This window comes from Miniopterus schreibersii, assembly GCF_964146895.1.
Source record: "Miniopterus schreibersii genome assembly, chromosome: 18".
Lineage (NCBI taxonomy): Eukaryota > Metazoa > Chordata > Mammalia > Chiroptera > Miniopteridae > Miniopterus > Miniopterus schreibersii.
This window is the reverse complement of record NC_138121.1, coordinates 38,643,378-38,655,008: the sequence shown is the minus strand read 5'-3', so window position 1 is coordinate 38,655,008 and position 11,631 is coordinate 38,643,378.

Below are 11,631 nucleotides of genomic sequence, written 5' to 3'. Positions count from 1 at the left end.
CCCCCGCTTCGGCTGGGGGTCCTCCCGCCCAAACTCTCCCTGGCTCCTTCCCAATCTCCACCGCCTGTGCCCGAACGCCGGGGGTCCGGCGGCCGTCTCCGCAGACCCCCGCCCGTAACTCCTTACCCGGGTCTGGGCGAGGAGCCGCACCGCTCTTTGTCCCAGGCCCAGGCCATGGCGGCCGGTGGGCGCCCTGGGTCCGGGAGGACGGGGGAGTGCGCTCTGCCGGCCCGGGGACGAGGCTGGGTGACGGTGGCGACACCGGGAGGCCGCGGTGTGCGAGCGAGAAGGGAGCGCGGACGGCCCGGGCAGGTGCCCGCGGCGCGGAGCGCACGGGAGCCGGCGAGCGGAGGCCGTGAGTGCCTGCGGGGGCGGCGGGGGCGGGGGGGGCCCGCGCGGCGCGGGGCCCGGCGGTCTCGGGCGGGGCGGGGCTCCCGCGCCTCGGGCTCAGGCCCCTGCGCCCCTAATCGTTTCTCGCCGGTCTGCGCCCCGCGCTTACTGCTGACTGGGTGTAAGGGGGATTCCCTGGGAGGCGGGGGAGGGCGCGCGGAGAGGCGAAGGTGGCGTCCACATCGCGTTCCGGGGCCCATCCCCCGCGCCCGCACCCCCGCGCCCCGCGTCCCGGAGCCTGGACCCCTCCCCAGCCCCCTGCGGGAGTGCCGCTGGTCCCCAGAGGGGAGCGTGCGGCGGGCGTGTGGTTCGGCCTGGCACCCAGTCGGAGGGGGCGAGTCCCACAGCTCGGCTTCCGTTCCCCACGGGAATCCCCAGTCAGCGCATTTCAGTGGCTCTGCCCTTCATCCCGCTGCCCCTGACCCCTCAGCTCGGACCTGAGGCCGGGTGAAAAGACCCTGTGGATTCGCAGTCTGTTTGCCCGGCTCACCAGCCCTCCGGAGGCACCGCCGTCGGGCGCCCAAGAGCCAGCCCAGAAGGAAGCCTGGAGGCATGTACTGCCCAGCAGCCCACCTGCCCAGGCCTCAGAGAGGAAGCTACAGGCCCTCTGGAAGCTTTGTCCTTCCCCGGGGTGGCCCGGGACAGTGCTCGTTACCCCTCCCAGGCCTGGGTTTCAGGATTCTCACCTGTGGCCGAGGAGTCACTCCCATGCCCTCAGGCCATCAATTGAGCCCCTGTTTGCCCTGATCTCTGGCCAGGACCGGGAGGAATGTCCAGGGCCTTCTCTTCTGCAGTTTCTCTCTAGGGGGCCCAAGGAGGCAGTGGCAAGCTGCTGTCTTTCTTTTCATCCCCCTGGGCCAGGATCCTTCCTTTAGAAATCCCACCTTCCTCTAGAAACTCCCTTGGATTGTGACTGCAAGACCCGGCTGGGCCGTTGCTGTCCTTGGCTTCTGAAGGGAGGACAGACTTGCACTGTGCTTCCCAGGAGCAGGCCCCCAGGGGAGTCACTGGGGACTGGTTCCAAGCAGGCCCTGATGGCAAGAGCTGGCCCAGTGTGGTCTCCGGTCTTGAACCCGGGGTGAATGGCCAGGGATAGGGGTGCACGTCGGGGAATTCCTGCACTAGAGGGAGCCACACCTCGATTACCTTTAAGGTCAGCGAATCTTCTAAACCTGAACCGCCTTGTGGGGTAAGGTGTTTCTCGCCCACTACACGAGTTGGGGTTCCTATGACTAAGAATAGCTATGCTTCCCTGCATGCTTTCCACTTACCAGGCGCTGCTACACACTCTCCACAAGTTAGTTCTCAGCATGACCACTGAGCAAGCCTTTTTCTCGCACAGAAATCAGATCCCTTTTCCTCACTCAGACCCTGCAGCGGCTCCCTTCCACTCAGGACTAACCCCAGCGGCCTTGCAGTGGCTGACAAGGTCAAACCCTCTGCCTTCCCTCCAGCTGCTCTCTCCTCATCTGTGTTTTCTGTCCTTCCTCTGCCCACGTTCCTCTGGCCACCCTGGCCTCCTTCCTATAAGACAGGGCAGCAGGTGTGCTCCTACCCCCGGGTCTTTGCACCAGCTTTATCACCTTGCCGGGCTGCTCCTCCGGATCGATGACTCCATCACACTCCTCCACGAGGCCCAGGGACCTCCATTCTACTACTGCTGTTTACCCCCCCCCCCCCTTTTCTCCTGTCCTTAGCACTAACTGTCTTTTCACATGTGTAGAACAACATCATTGTGTATGGGCTTTCTATTTGTGGGATGGGCCTTTTTGACTGCTTTGCTCACTCATGTCTCCGGCACCGAGGACAGGGCCAGGCATAGAGTAGGAACTTCAGTAAATACTTGTGGAGTGAATGAATGAGCCCATTTAACCCCTACAACAACCCTGTGAGTAGACGCAGTATTTCACCCCATTCCAGAGAGGAGGTGGCTAAAGCTCTGAGAGGTTAAGAAGCTTGCCCAAGGCCACACAGCTGGTTACCCTGCGTCCAGGTCTGTCTTACTCCTGTGTCCTAATTCTTAATCCAACACCCTATTTCCCCCACTCTGGATGAGACTCTGGTCGCTGTACCTGGAGCATGTGTAGAGAGCAAGGCTCCTCCCCCTTTGACTAGTGGCAGCCCGAGGCAGCCTGACCTAGCCTGGTAGCTTCCCTGCTTGTGAGCTGGTGTCCCAGCACCTCTGTATGGGCGGGATCTGCTTGCTCTGCTGTCCCCACTGTGGACTGTGAGGGCAGCAGCTGCTCTGAATTTCTTCTCTGTGTCTTTAACTCCCCGCTGGGCCTGACCCATCCTTAGGCCTCAGTGAGAGTTGGAACTGGGAGCACTTTGGGGGTGTTGGAAAGGGGCACTTTGCCTCTCTGTTGCTGGGGTTTCCTGGTGGGCAGGGCAGGGACTTCTGCCTCTTTGACCAGCCCTTTGGCCAGCTGGAGGATTGGTGAGCTGAAACCAGACTGCAGTCCTCGCCAGTGCCTGGCCGGCCCCTCCTTCAGGGTCCCTGTATCCTGCTGGGGTGGGGACTCAACAGGAGGCTGCAAAAGAGGCGCCTGTGATGGAGCATGTGTGTGGCTTCCCCAAAAGAAGACTTCTCTCTGGGGCCACAGCCACTTGGCCCTAACCGCTGCCTGTGTCCCTTGGGCTCCCTCAACAATGGCCTGTTTAGAGCGAAGCCAGTTTGAACATTTCAGGACTTTTGTGTCCAGTCCCTAGTGTTCAGCGGAGGTAGTTCAGACAACCTTAGGGCTACAGGGTTTTCCCTCCTCTCCACCCACAGACTATGAAATGCTTGTAGGACCGCTCTGCACAGCTTTGCACGGACCTGGTGGGAGGAGGGGGGAACTCCTGTAACTCCATCACAGGCCGCAGTCTACCTGACCCTCCCATTGGGCTGTGCCCACCCTCAGCCCTCTCCCTCTCACTGGCCGTTACTGTGTGCCGTGATCGGGCTGAGAGTTGGGATCTTCACCGATTGGAGATACCATTTTGTGGACAGATTTACTGAACTCTCAAAGGCACATCCAAAGTGCCCCTTAAAAAGACCGCCTCTTGTGAGTGCACCTACGTGAATGTTTTTCCTGGAGCTCACTTTCAAAATGTATTTGTTGTAATGCTCAGGTCCTCTCAGAGTGTTGGTTTCCATGTTCTTTCCTTGGTGACCTTTCTTGTCTTTTCTGTGCCTCGTACAGGAACATTGATTTGGGGTAATGTATTTTGATTTTAAGATGCAGACCATCCATCCATAAACTTTTCTATCAGTAATCTCGGCTCACTCTGTGTACTCGACAGCTTAAAGGAAAATACCAGATTTATGAGATCTTTCATTTTTGGCCAGTTTAGTCATTCGCTAGCCGTCAGTGTCAGGATAAAGGCCTGACGTTGGCCCCGGGAAGATGCCCCTCCCTGGTCCACGGCAGGTTGGCTGCTCCAGCTTGGGGCCCGGGGTGGCAGAGGCATGGCCCTGTCTGTGCCCTGAATGATAGACATGGAGCTGATGGCTGACCGCCCCTAAGGCGTGAGGGAGGCAAGTGGAAAAGCTCACAGTTTGGGTTCCTGTCGCTGTCTTCTGCCCTCCCTTCCATCCGAAGAGGACAGAGGGCTCCTGCCCCCGAATCGCAGGAAACAAAAGAAGGCCCCTGTCTCAGGGCCATCAGGAGGCCGGCCTCCCTGCGTGTGCACCCACAGAACAGGCCTGGGTGGCAGTCAGCCTGTGTCAGGCTGGCAGCAGTTAAGGACCCACAGGTGTCAGGCCCCAGGATCTGCCCATCACTGCTGTGTTGGTGTCACCAGGCTGAGTCCCCTCAGCCTGGGGCTGTTTGCTTGCTTGTCAGAGACAGTATTGATTGGGCTTGGAGACTGTCTGCAGGGGGGAGAAACTCCTGGCAGAGCTTGTTTCACCTCAAACATTTATTTAGCCACATGTCCGGAGAACCTGATCATTCATTAATTAGTCCAGCAGACGTCTGTGGACACGATTCACCGTGTACCTGGTGCTGGGGACCCGCAGCATCCTGCCCGCAGGGCACCTGCATTTCAGCCCAGAGGGGCAGGGACACACCTGCAAAGAGAAAGCAAAGACCAAGCCTGATCTCAGGCAGTGATACTGACATGCAGCATGCACACGTCCAGACATACACATGCACACATGCATACAGACATGCATGTGTGCACAGACATGCACACACATGCACACAGACACATGTTCACTCACACACAGACACACGTGCACACACACAAATGCAAGTAGTGGGAGTCCTGGGGGCCATGGGAAGACCCAGAGAGGAAGCGTGCTTCAGGCAGAAGGCCAAGGCCAAGTGTGAGTAAGGTGGGGTTTCAGAGGGTAGAAGGCGGCAGAGTGTCCTGAGTGAGGGGTGCATGGTGGCAATAGGGAGTCAGGGCAGCAGGCGAAGGCACATGGCGCCTCATGGCTACTCTGGGTTTCTGTGCACGGAACAGGGGGGCTTGAAGCCTCGGGAAGCTAATCAGGCAGAGAGCGATCCCGGCCCCGGCCAGGGCCTTCAAGGAGGCGAGTCCCAGCTGGAAGACTTCCTCACATGACATCTTTCAGCTCTGAGCGCAGAGCGGAATCTGGACTGACTGTGGTGGGTGGGGTCAGGGTGTACCAGCATCCCAGGTGAGCAGCCCCTTGTGCGCCTGTGTAGAGGCAGGAGAGGTGGGGACTTGACTGGGACACAGGAGTCCAGAGTGACAGGGTCATTGGATGAGGTGAGGGACAGGAAAAGCTAAGGCTTTGTACTTGAAGGTGACAAGGAGGAGGTCTGACCCCGATAGCAGCGTAAGGTAGGAGTGGGAGCAGGGAACCTGGGGGTCTGTCGGGGGGCCTGGGCTGGGAGCCCAGTGCAGGAGCCAGGCTGTTGCCCCAGACCCTCCTTATTTGGACCCAGCTCTGAGCAGAGGTCTTCTGATGTGTCCTCACCTCCCGCCTTTCTCTCCTCCCCACTGGCTTGTCTGTGACATTGGCCCTGACAAACAGCAGATGCTTTGCACAAGGAAGGGGTGAGGGTTTCAGGGCTGGCCCCATGGGCCCTGAGTCTCGGGCAGAGTGCCTCATCCTGCCACCCTTCCTGGTTCCCCAACCTGCCTGAGGTGCCTTGGACTTCTGGGTTTCATTGAGAAAGCCCTGAGCCTCAGTTTCTCCAGCTGTAATGTGGGACTTTAGTTCCTGCCTTGCCCCTTTTTTCCCTCCCCCACCTCCCGTGGAGACACTCAAAGAGGCCGGGCCAGGGTTGGCAGAAACAGCAGCTGGCCAGACGCCATCCCCGATGAGGCTTGTCAGAGCAAGACCCTGTCTCGTGCCTCGTCCATGGCTCAATGGAAACAGCTAAGCGGTGCAGGTGGTGTCCAGGGCTGTGGAGTCAGATGGGCTCTGGTTCAGACCCTGGTCTTGCCTTGGCCTCAGGTAGCCTCAGTTTTCACATCTGTAAACAGGGTACCAGCTGTGCCCATGCAGAGGGTGAATGGGAGGCTTGGTTTTGAGATCACCAGGGGCGTTGCAATAACAGCAACGCCACATGCTGAGGCGTGAGCCCTGCTGGCCTTGCTGTCGTGAGGCTGTGGGGGGACTTCAGGATGTTGTCTGGCCATCATCATTGAATCTGAGTGCTTGGGAAGGAATGTGATTGGCGGGAGGTGACCAGTGGAGCTGAGTGTCCCCTAATGGATTTTATTACTGCCTCTGTGTGTGTGATTTATTTAATCATTTGCCAGAGTAAATCTTACAGACCCATGGAGAGTTTATTTTTTAATTTTTAATATTCTCAATATACTCAGGGGTTTATTTCCCACTAGATCTTTCGTTTAATTTAGTAGAGGACAGACTGTGTACTTAACCAAAAATTGCTTTGACATTATGGAGAATTAAGAGGCTGGAGCTGACGGATCGGAGTGGATCGATCCGTTTGAAATAAAATTCTGTCATTTCTCTATGTGCTTTCTTCACCTTGATGGTGAGGATGGTGATTAGAAAGCAGGGGCTGGCTGAGACCGACCAGGGTCAGCTAGAGGGTCCGGTCTCTCTCCCAGGCTTCCTCCAGACACCAGGAGAGGTCTCCCCATGACGCGATGTCACTGGAGGGTCCCAGTGGAGATGCGTGCGGGGCAGAGGCATCTGAACAGCCAGCCTTCTGAAGAGTTGCCTCATTGGTCAGAGAACCAAAGTGAGTGCAGGGCACTGAGGCGCTGGCACTGTGGGTGCAGGCAGTGCCAGGGTGGTCCAAGCCTGGGACTCGTGAATTTCTCCACCACGTCGAGCTGAGCCTCAGCTCCCCCGTCAGAGGGCACTGGGACCCTTACTTCCAGGGCCGCTTGTGGAGTCACATGAGCTGTTGGCCAGGAAGTAGTTTTGTGAGTTCTTGAGGGGTGAATTCATACTAATGGTGCTGAGTCCTTGCATTACTTAGTCCCAGGAGCCACTCGGGAAATGCCAGTAGGGCTGACAGATGGCTCCATTTCTAGGACCCCAAGATTTAGCACCCTTCCACATCTTTCTGGGTCACCACCTAGAAATTTCTGAGCACAGCATCCCCACAGGGGCCCGGGGCCAGTGGGAGGCACTGTGGCCCACAGGAGGCTCCCTGGCACTCTTGGGCACCCCAAGTAGTGCGGGACTTGTGATTGGCTCTGACCAGTGAGGGCAGTGGCAAGGGCTCCATCTACTGGGCCTGAGGCAGGCTCACCTAGGTGTCCACCCAGGGCTGGTTTAAGGGTGCAGACTTGAGTTCCATCTCATGGCTTCCCCTGGTCCTGCCCCCCAGCCCGGCTCCAGGGTGGGTTTGCTCCCCTGCATGTCCACCCCACCCTCCTGTTGCACCTTCTTCCTCCAGGAAGCCTTCCTCACGGTCCCTTCGTCCACGTTTGGTTGCTCTTGTGTGTTGTCCTCATGCCTGGGCCAAGCTCTCATTGCCCAAAGGCCCCAACCTGCTTTCATCTCACAGATTGACTCCGTGCAGTGCTGGTGACGCCAGGGGCTCAGTGTGGACAAGTGCCCTGAGGCCACAGTCTGGCTCAGCAGCCAGTGTTTTGTCATGGATTAGTGACACCCGCCGTTGGCCCGGGGGCGGGGGCCGACACGGAGGCAGCAGGACCAGTCACTTCTGGATTGGCTTCCCAGCTCTCTGGGCTCCGGACAGAGCTTCCTCCTCTCACTCTCCTCTTGAGGCCACCATGCATGGGTCTGTGCCTGGGCTTGGCCAAGTCCGGGGGTGAACAGGAGAGCTCTGTGGTTCCCCTCACTGTCCACACTTGGTAGCAGGGACAGGTGCCTGGGGGTGGGGGTCTGCCTCCCTCCTTCTGCCCAGGTGAGGTTACCTGCAGTGGTTCGTACCTGCTGGACACCTTGCCTGGCACCTGGCTAGTGTTCGATGGGTGCCTTGGCAGGAAGATGGGGCACCTGGTGAGTTTCCAGTCCAGGTTGTTTTCAGAGGACCTCTGTCTTTTCTGGCTTCATCCTGGATGGTGGCCTGTCTCCACTGTGGAGCTACAGTAAGTGCAGCGTGGAGGGGGAGGGGACAGGCCCAAGCTCTGGGTTTAACATCTTCTTTGGCTTCAGACCCCAGAGCTCCTGGGAGGCCCTGGAGGTCAGCTCATCTCCCCTGATGGGGCACCTGGCACATGCATGGCAGGGCCCGGGAGGGACAGGGTTGCCATGCAGGGGCTTTCATCCCCGGCCTGGGCAAGCTGGGCCCTAGCGTCTAGGCTCCTGGCCCTCGGGCTGACGCTGGTCCTGGGAGCGGCATCTCGGCCTTTCCATGACCTTCACGCCTCACTTGCCCCTTTAGAGTTTCTCCTGCCGATAGACTGGCAGCTGCCAGCACTGCTCGGCTTGTGAAATGTCAGTGGCTTAATATCAATTCTGGAGGTTTTATGGCCTCCCTCCCCCTTTCCAATGGGATTTAATCCAATCAAGGCCAATCCAGAGTGACGGTAGATTTCTGTTCCCATTGAAGTTGACAGAAGGTCACCATGCCTGGGGAGCCAGGGGAGGCCGTGGCTCTGCCCGTGTGTGATTCCTCGGCCGCCGGGGGGCCTGGAGTCGGGCCTTGCTTCTTCCAGGGACAACAGTTCCAGCTGGGTGCGGGCATTGACCCCGGGGGCCTGCTGGCTGGGCGGAGGCACCAGGGGTTTAAACTGGGCAATCACCAGCCACAAAATGCCCTGGTTTTGTTTGCAAAATGTTTTTGATGCTTCAGACCTAAGTTAATTTTTCACAGTAATGTTTCTAAATGGTTTCTAAATGTCGTCTTTCCCTTTCAGAAAAAAAAGCTGTTGAGTGAAATTCTGGTTGGTCAGGCCTGAGGTTGGGGAAAGCCCAGGCAGCGGCCATGCTGGGCTGTGTGCCTCGTGCTCTCTGGGGTTTGGCCCTCTGCTCTCCCCAGAGAGTGAGCACCTGCCCTGCTTATTCAGGCCCAGGGTGCCGAGGGTGGAGGGTGGGTGCACGAAGCTTTGTCAGGTTTCCATCTTGCCCCCTGGCTTTTAAAAAGGTAATATGCAGAGACTCAGCCTGGCTTGGCAAGCTTCAGGGGGCGCCTGCTGTGTGGGTGGCTCTGGGGGCAAGCCTGGACCAGGGGCAGCTCTGGTGGGGGCCCTTGGCATATTGAGCCCTGGGAGAGGCCTGGGGTACAGCCAGCTGAGGGTGGGTAGAGGGAGACCAGGGTGGCCAGGTGAGGGATGGCGCCATCGTAGAAGATGACAGAGCTTAGGGGGCAGAGCTGGGCGAGCTTCATGGAAAGAGTGGCAGCACGCACCTGGGTGAACTGGAGGGTCGGCCGAGGGATGCAGCTCTCCCACACCTGCCCGCCGCCTCTGGGCCTGGGCAGGGACTCGGAGGATGGCTGCGCCAGCCCCGCCTTGCTGTGCCAACCCTGCTGCTTGCTCTTGTGTATTGTCTCCTCAGAGACGGTCTGGCGTGAGCACCTGTTCAAACTGGCCCCAGACTCCGACCCCGACCCTTTCTTCCTGGGGCTGGAGTTCCGGGGGTGAGCCCTCAGGACATGGGTGGTGGGCAGCTATGGGGTGTGTTTATGTGCACGTGTGCGTGCAGGCAGCATCTCCGTGTGCAGAGGGCGTGCCAGTGTGTGCGCGCCTGACCAGTGGGTGAGCAGACAGCAGAGGTGTGTGGAAATGTGTGTGTGCGAGGATGGGGCGCCCGCCCGAGGCGTGTGTGCAGGCGTGAGTGGTACCCACAAAGACGGGCAGGAGGCAGCCCTGCGGCTCTTATGGGCGAACAGGGAGGAGACTGCCCCCCTCCCGTCCGCTCCCTCGCTTCCTCCTCGCCATCACCACATTTACTGAATGTCCACTGTGTGCCCAACAGAGAGCAGGCCTGCAGGAACCATATCTTTCTGTATTTTAAAATATGTTTTTACTGATTTTAGAGAGGGAGGGAGAGAGATGGTGAGAGAGAAACATCGATTCGCTGCCTCCTGCACGCCCCCTACTGGAGATCAAGCTGGCAACCAGGGCATGTGCCCTGACCGGGAATCGAACCGGTGACCTCTTGGTCTGTGGGTCGATGCTCAACCACTGAGCCACACCAGCTGGGCCAGAAACCATTTCTTAAACACCTAAATGATTGAAGGCATGAATGCATTGGCTTCCTACGAGAGACTGGCTGTCATCACTCTCATCTTGTAGAAGACAAGTCTGGGGGCTGGAGCGGTTTCCTAACAGAATCCCAGGACTCAGGACTGGTGCTAGGTGGAGCCAAGGTGAAACCTGTTCCACCAGCCAGCGAGGTCGCCAGCCCGGGCCGTCTAGGGTCCCTCTTCAGTTCCTGAGCCCTGGTCCCCTCTACCGTCTTTCGTATCCAGGGTTCCCTGTCAGAGGGTCCCAGGATGGAGGCTGCGTAGACACAGCCAGTGGGTAGTCAGCGCAGACTCTGCCGAGTAACTAGCTAATTATTTCCAAAAATATTGACTTGTAGTAGAGAGAAAGCTCTTCTCCATGCCACCCGTCAGCAGAAAATTGCCTTTGGTATTAACATTTCATCAGCCACATAATGTGAATTGATGTAAATGCATAATTAGAAATAATAGCCTGGGAAAATTCACTCTTATTTATAAAATTGGGCTTGTTAAATTACGAGAGCTAACGACTCGCATCTCACTCCTTCAATGTGTCCGAGGCTCGAGGCTCAGCCTGCCCTGCTCTACAGGGGAGCCCAGCTGCATCAGCCGCTCTGTAGGGGCACCCTGGAGAGGGGATGCCCTCTGAGGAGGTGCAGACACCACCTGTCCAAAAGGGGGCTCTCTCGTTCCGTGAACCAGTCACTCAAAAACATCTTCATCAATGTGTAACAGATGACAGCCTCTGAGTAAAGGAGCCTGGGTGACAATTTCCTCAGCCCTCGGTCTTCCTGCAGAGTGGGGCCAGCCCCCCCCCCCCATCCCAGGGCTGTTGGGAAGCTGTGGTGAGTGCAGGTGCCTGAGGCATGGATGTGCTCTGAGCTCTCTCGAGTTTGCAGAGGCCCCAGAGCAGAAGCTGCATCTGCTCATTGTCAGTATTTATATCCATTCACAGGCCAGGTGTGCGGAGACGGCAAAGGTCAAGTTTCCAATCCTTGGACTTCACCACCTAGGGGGGAGGGACAGACTTTAAACATGTCTTTATTTTGGTTGCAAGTGACAGAAAAACAATTTACGCAATCTAAAATGAACAGAGAAAAAAGAAATCTGCTGTCTCATGTGGAGTAAGTTTCAGGCAGAGCTTGATTTAGGGACTCCAGCGAATCCATCAGGACCCTTGTCCTGTCTGTCTCTTTCCCTAGGCTCATCTCTACTCTTTCAGGTTGTGTCCCCCCCACGCATCCCCACTTTGTGGGGAAGGCTGATACGGGCATGCTGTTCACATTCACAAGGAACGGCTGTTTTTAAAGGAAAAAGCCTGCGGGTCTTCTGATATGGAGATGACCCTCCCTTCACACCACGTCCTTCCTCCCAGCTTCAGAGCTTGCCCACCGGGATGCCCTGGCTCCCGACCACAGAAGTAGGTCCAGGGCTGCTCAGGGTCCTGGCTGGACATGATGTCCAGGCATAATGAGTCTGGCCAGAGTCACCAGGAAGGCACACTCTTCAGTCCCCAGGATGATGGGCTGTAAGGACAGCCTGGGCTGTCCTGGCACCACCTGGGGAGAAGCCAGTGCTGAGACAGATGGCCCTCCATGTGCCCCTGTGCATCAGGCCTGCAGGGAGGTGCACCCCAGACTCCCCAGCTCCAGTACCCAACCTT